General features: G+C 42.7%; 1 pseudogene across 1 annotated transcript; it reads right to left on the reverse strand.

Moving 5' to 3' along the window:
• Positions 1-3,404: 3,404 nt before the first annotated feature.
• On the reverse strand, positions 3,405-5,149 carry LOC111139830 (annotated as a pseudogene). The gene is made up of 2 exons (XR_002640114.1): positions 5,111-5,149; positions 3,405-4,342 (listed from the first exon to the last, which is right to left on the reverse strand). The product of XR_002640114.1 is annotated as an electron transfer flavoprotein subunit alpha, mitochondrial-like (transcript).
• Positions 5,150-7,324: the final 2,175 nt, after the last annotated feature.

Raw genomic sequence — 7,324 nt, forward strand, 5'->3', positions numbered from 1 at the left:
GATCATCTTGGTGGATAGTCCCTTTAAGAATGATGTAGTGTCCTTCTGTATCTCTGACTACAGTCTTTAGTTTAAAATCTAACTTCTCTGCTATGAGAATCGCTACCCTGGCCTTCTTTTGAGGCCCATTGGCATGAAAGATGCTTCTCCATCCCTTCACTTTCAGTCTGGGTGTATCTTCAGGTTCAAAATGGGTCTCTTGTAGACAACATATGGATGGGTCCTGTTGTTTTATCCAATCTGCAACCCTGTGTCATTTTATGGGCACATTTAGGCCATTCACATTGAGAGTGATTATTGATAGATACGTTTTTATTGACATCGTGTTACCTTTGAAGTCTTTCTTTCTGTAGATTATCTCTATATTTCTGTTCAATGGTATTCTTAGGATTTTTCCTCTTTTATAGAACCCTCCTTCATATTTCCTGCAGTGTCGGCTTGGTGGTTGCGTAGTCTTTTAAGCCTTGCTGGTCTTGGAAACTCTTTATCTCTCCATCCATTTTGAATGTCAGTCTTGCTGGATAAAGTATTCTTGGCTGCATGTTCTTCTCATTTAGTGCCCTGAATATATCTTGCCAGCCCTTTCTGGCTGCCAGGTCTCTGTGGACAGGTCTGATGTTATTCTGAAGGGCTTTCCTCTGTAAGTAAGGAGCCTCTTTGTCCTAGCGGCTTTCAAGAGATTATACCTAAAATTATGATTCCTCAATTTGACTATCAGGTGCCTTGATGTTTTTCTGGAATCTATAATCTGGGGTGGAGACCGTTCGGCCTCTAATACATGAACGCTGGTTTCATTCGGGAGATTAGAAAATTTTTCTTGAAGAACTTATTCCACTATATCTTCTAGACTTCTTTCGTTCTCCTCCCCTTCAGGGATTGCAATAATTCTGACATTGGAACATTTCATGGCATCATTTATTTCCCTGATTCTGTTTTCATGGCTTCTAAGCTGTTTGTTCCAGGCTTCCTCCTGATCCTTTCTCTCTATCTGTTTGTCCTCCAGATCACTAATTCTATCTTCTGTCTCAGTTACCCTAGCTTTGAGAGAATTTAGATTAGATTGGAACTCATTGAGAGCATTGTGAAACTCATGCCTGGTAGCTTTCAGCTCAGCCCTAACATTGTGAACATCAACTCTGGTCGCTTTCAGTTCAGCCCTAATAAATTCCGTTTGGTCATCCATGGCTTTTTCCAACCTAGCTATTGCCTGGTAATTGTTAGCCTGAATTCTCTTTCCGACATATTGTCTATGTTGATAGCCGTTAGCTCTGTTGCAGAAGGCCCATCCTCTGTATTTTTCTTCTGTTGGGCATTCCTCCTCCTAGTCATTTTGGTGAGAGATGGCTAAATGCATCTAGCTGGATGTATTGACCATGGTGCAGTCAAGGTGCACCCTGGAACGCTTCTGAGCAATCAGGATTCCCCACCCAAATGAGAGAAAAAAGAAAAGAAAAAGAAAAAAAGAGAGAGAGACAGGAAAGAAAGGGAAGATAAAAGAGAAGGTTCAGCCCAAATGGGCCCCAAGGTAAGATTTATGAAGTATACAAACAAAAACAGACAAAAAGACTGATAAAAGTATATGACAAGAGAAAAAAAATATGTATATATATAAGCAAATAAAGGAAGAACCTCATCAAAAAGAACCCCAAGTGTAAGATTTATATACTATCAGGACAAACACAAAAACACAGAAACACTGGTGGAAGAAAAAGATGGGAGAGTGGTTATAAATTCTCAGTGTGGGTGAGGAAGTTTGTTTTGATTCTTCCTGGATGTATCTTGATATCTTTGTTAAAGGACTCAACTTTCCTAAGATAAAGGGGGATTAAAAATTGGTTTACCTATAGGGGTAGCATTGATTCGGGAAAGGGGAAGTTTAACTCTATATGAATATTAGAAAATAAAAGTAAAAAAGGGATAAACTAGACTAAACTAATATTAAAAAAAAGAAATTTAAAAAATAGAAATGCAAAAGAAAAACACAAGTGTATGTATCAAAAAGTTCAGGTTAGAAGGTTATTATGGAATTTGATGTACTGGACATCTCACTGTGATGGTAAATAGGTTAAAAAATTATCTATATAAAAAAAAAATGAGCCAGGATAGTGGGAACGAATTAAAAATAAAAGTTGTCCTATGAAGTAGTGGTGGTTGTTCTCTTGTTTTTGTTTTTGTTTTTTTCCTGTTTGGTTTTCTGGGGGAGGGGCCTGCCATTGGGTTTTCAGTCAATGATATTCTCTGAGTTAAGTCCTCCCACCCCCCTCAAGGGGGTGGGCTCTGAGAAAACTGTTTTTTTCAGACTTTTGTTCTCTGGAGGTTTTTATGTTTGTTCACTTTTTTTTTCTCTCTTGCCTTGACCGCTTTTGATGTTTTTTTTTTTTTAGGTTTAGAGGAAAGCAAACTGCACCCTGACCTCCCTTTCAGAGAGAAGCCTCAGTCTGGCTGCAGAGCCCAAATAAATTCCCCCTTGGCTGCTGGCAGAGCAGGTTCCTAGTTGTGGTCCCTGGGGACGCAGGATTTTTTGCTTGTACCCAATACTACGGCAATGGCGGCTGTCTGGGCAGCTCCAGACCGCCAGAGAGGTTCCAAGCAGTGATCGCACACTGAGATTTTCCCACTGGTCTGGGCTGGGAGTGCCTGGTCTTTCCGGGTCTGAGAGCACTGGGCTGGTGCCTGTGCACACCTCTCTCAGGGGAGGGAGCAGGGAGCGACTCGGACTCTGATAGCAGGGCACAGCACTCGTGTGGGGACTGCAAAAAGGCTGTGTTTATGCCAGCTGGCCAGGCTCCCAGCCCCTCAGGGGAGCTAGACCCCACAGGCTCTCAGGCGTGCTGGTGGCTCAGGGAGCAAGACCTGGTTTCTCAGCTGCACTCTCTCTGGCTCTGTGCCAGGGATGGCTCTCCTGGTTCTGGGGACTTAAGCCCCTGTCCCTAGCCATCCAGATTCCCACAATTCCACCGCCCTCCCCACCGCGATCCTTTGCTCTTTTTGAGTGCTTTCTACCAGACTCCAAGTTAATGCTGGTCCCTAGATGCAGGGCACTCTCGTATTGGGATATTACTTTCCAATGGGTCACGTCTGGTGGCTCCCTCCCCCTTTTGTTTATCTTCTGATATCAGTCCGAAGTTCCCACTCTGCTTTACTTGCCCACTGGTGTCTTCTGCTCCTGTAGAGATCCAGACGTGTACAATTCTGATCTCAGGCTGATTTCGTGGGTGATCAGAGTTCTTTGGAAAGTAACCAGCTCACTTTAGGGTACAGGTTGAAAGGATGCCTCCTCCTACTTCCCCGCCATCTTGTCTCCCCCCCCAGAATTAGAAAATTTTAAAAAATAATTACTTGGAACCACAAATAATTAAAAGAAATATAGTAAAAGATGCATAAAAAAGCATTCTGGCATCTGTGAGAATTTTTTTCTCAAATTATGATATGTAGTTCTCAATACTTTCCAATGATTACTGTAATAGCCATGAATTTCTATTTCAGCTGAATACTTTGATATATTTTCCTTCTTAAAACACTGTAACTCATTTCTTCTTCAACAACTCAGTCATTTCAGTAACTACCTTAAATAAATCAGCAACTATTCCATAATCGGCCACTTGAAAAATTGGAGCTTCTAGGTGTTTGTTAATAGCCACAATTGTCTTGCTGTCTTTCATCCCAGCTAAATGTTGGATGGCTTCAGATAGTCCTACAGCAATATAAAACTCTGGTGGTACTATTTTCCCCATCTGTCCAACTTGCATGTCATTGGGAACAAAGCCAGCACCAACAGAAGCGTGAGAAGCACCTACTGAAGCATGTAGTTGATCTGCCAAATCATACAACAACTTAAAGTTCTCTCCGCTCTTCAAACCCCGACCACCAGATACTACCACTTTGGCACCAGTAGCTCTGGTCATTCACTTTTGGTTAATTTCTGGTCAAGCCACTCTGCTATCCCCACTGGGGAATGACTTAATGCCTTTTCTGAACTGGCACTACCTCCACTTGTTGCTGCAGCTTCAAAAGACGTTCCTCGGACAGAAAATACCTTCACTTTCTCATCACACTTCACTGTACATAAAGCATTCCCTGCATAAATAGTTCTCACAAATGTGTCAGGAGACTTGATTGCAATGATGTCAGAAATTGGAGCAACATCAATTTTGGCTGCTATCCTGGGCAAAAGGTTCTTTCCAAAGACAGATGCTCCCGCCCAGATGTTTGTGTAATTGAACTGCTTCTGAGTTGCCAGAATCAATGGCTTCAGCTCTTCTGGAAGGAAGCCTTTGTATGTATCGTGCTGAGCCACCAGAACTTTTGCTACACCTGCTACTTTGCAGAGATCTTGTACCACCTTGTTGATGAGGGAGCAGGAGGCTGGTTGAAGACAAAGCAAAAGCTGGCACCTTGCACCCCCTCTCCATCCGTTCCCCTCAGTAATATGTGTAGCATTCCTCAGGCACCCTTGACCACCATAAGAAACAGTTAACTTGCAGAGATCACAATCCTGCAAGACAGAGTCTCCCTTGGTTTACAAATGTTCTAGAGATCTACAGACAAAGAAGTTACCTTATTAATAGCACAATTTCCAGAGGCAAATAACTCAGTTCCTCAAGCTCTAAAGTTAAATTTCTTCTAAACCCAAATCTCACTAACAAAGACGCTTGATAGCAGAAATGTGAATGGCTTGCCAAAGGACAACACTGATCAAGCCACAAGGCCTCTGGTATCCAGGCACCTTGCAGGCCCTCTTTAACATATGAGAGTTCCGTTGAAACCTCCCTTCCCCTCACTATCCCCCAACCGCCAGGTATATAACCTGCCATCTCTCACAACCCTGGGCAGCAGCTCTTCCTGCCCATGGGTCCTGTTCCCATGCTTTAATAAACCACCATTTTGCACCAAAGATGTCTCAAGAATTCTTTCTTGGTCATCGGCTCCAGACCTCAGCCCACCTAGGTTCTAGAACTTCATCATTGTCACATTTGGTTCCAGCTACTAAGCAAGACACTTCACCTCCAACACGTTTGGCTACAGTGATGGTATTTAATGTAATGGGTGCTAGGGTATCATTTGCATGCTCAGCTATTACCAGGGTACTTCAAAATTGTAGCAATGAGGCCGCCCCCCAGAGCTGCCCTGGAGCCGCAGCTCGGAACATGGTCTCCGCTCCCGTCCACCTCGCAGCAGCATCAGTCTTCCAGCAACCTGTGGCCGAGTGCAGCTGGGTCGCCTCTGCGAGTCACTATAACTAAGTGTCTGATTCTTGATTTTAGCTCAAGTCATGATCTCAGGATTGTGGGATTAAACCCCAAGTCAACTGGGTATTTACCCCAAAGATACAGATGCAGTGAAAAGAAGGGCCATCTGTACCCCAACGGTTATAGCAGCAATGGCCAACATCGCCAAACTGTGGAAAGAACCAAGATGCCCTTCAACGGACGAATGGATAAGGAAGATGTGGTCCATATACACTATGGAGTATTATGCCTCCATCAGAAAGGATGAATACCCAACTTTTGTAGCAACGTGGACGGGACTGGAAGAGATTATGCTGAGTGAAATAAGTCAAGCAGAGAGAGTCAATTATCATATGGTTTCACTTATTTGTGGAGCATAACAAATAGCATGGAGGACAAGGGGAGTTAGAGAGGAGAAGGGAGTTGAGGGAAATTGGAAGGGGAGGTGAACCATGAGAGACTATGGAATCTGAAAAACAATCTGAGGTTTTTGAAGGGGCAGGGGGTAGAAGGTTGGGGGAACCAGGTGGTGGGTATTGGAGAGGGCACGGATTTCATGGAGCACTGGGTGTGGTGCAAAAACAATGAATACTGTTACACTGAAAATAAATTTTAAAAAATTAAAAAAAAAATAAGTCAGACTCTGTACTCAGCACCAAGCCTCCTTAAAATGCTCTCCCTCTGCCCAACTCCCTCCACTTGCACTCATTCTTCCTAAAAATAAATAAATACAAGAATGAATGAATAATATTAAATAAAATTAAATAGGAAAGCAAGGGAAACAAATAGACAAACAATAAAATTTGCAGGCTCACACCCTATTTTTACTCTATTCTAAGACTTTTTAAAAATTTCCATTTTAGGGACATTGTGGTACTGAGTAAAGGATAGGTTAACATAACAATAGAAGAGAATACAGAGTGCAAAAATTGACCTAAATATGATCAGATAATCTTTGACAACTTTCTAAAGCAAGTCAATGCAGAAAGATATTTCTTTTCAAAAATGTTGCAGGAACATGTGGGTGCCAATATGGGACAGGGTGGTCAGAAAGGGAATGAATAAATCAGCCTACTGACAGGAGAAAAGTGGTCAGTACAATGGGAACTGATGGCAGATCTCCCCTCAGTGGTTTGCCTACATTCCTTTCCCCATATATATTCCATGGAGAAAATGTATATGATGACAAATTTCTCTGACCCCAGTTAAAATACCTGTGTATGCATCCTAATAATTCTAGTCTTTCCATGGAACACTTTCCCTGTACCTTACTTCTTTTATGTAAATGTTAAATTTCCTTAGGACTTTGTATCCCTATAAGATCCTTCAACAAGTGAATCAATCCCCATTCTGAAGGTAAAGGAAATACTTTTGAGTGATTTGTCAAAAGTTGTACAACTAGAAAGTAGCACAAGGAATTTCACTGCTCACCCTCAGACAAACATCCCCCTGCCCACGTGACATCCCCAGTCTGGGCTCAAACAGAAACCTCAAGTCTTACAGTTTTGTTTCTGAGTTTTGATTCTCTACTCCTCTGCTTTACTCTTACCCCCAGAGCTACTTTTTTAGAAAACTTCTCCATCTCTTTGAATGGCACCTTTCTTCACATGGTTGCTCAGGACACCAGGACATGACTCTTGAATCATCCCTCTGATACCTTCCTCCAGCTCGTGAACAAGCCTGGCAGGTCTCTCTTCAAAATACATCTTGAATCCAGTCTCCTCTCACACTCTGTCTCTTTCTTTCTTGCCCAGTCTTCCACCATTTCTCATAAAAACAATTCAATAAGCACCTTCTGGTACTGCAGCCCTACCCCATTGGCCACCATGATCATCCATCTGCCAAACTCCTTCCAAGGCACAAATCAGGTCATGCCCTTCCTTCAGTGTTTTCCATCATAGAATGAATTCTAAATCAAGTACCATGCCCTCTCATGTCCTACATCACCTGATACCTGATTACTTCTAAGCCGTCCTTTCCTACCTCTCTGCCATTGTGCACACTACTGCACTCCAGGGGCCCGCCATCCAATCAGTGGACATGAGAAGTGCCTTCAATTTTTCATGGCCTTAGCATTTGCTGCTCCCTTCACTTGA

Source organism: Enhydra lutris, unplaced genomic scaffold (assembly GCF_002288905.1).
Source record: "Enhydra lutris kenyoni isolate GAN:26980312 unplaced genomic scaffold, ASM228890v2 scaffoldscaffold120, whole genome shotgun sequence".
Lineage (NCBI taxonomy): Eukaryota > Metazoa > Chordata > Mammalia > Carnivora > Mustelidae > Enhydra > Enhydra lutris.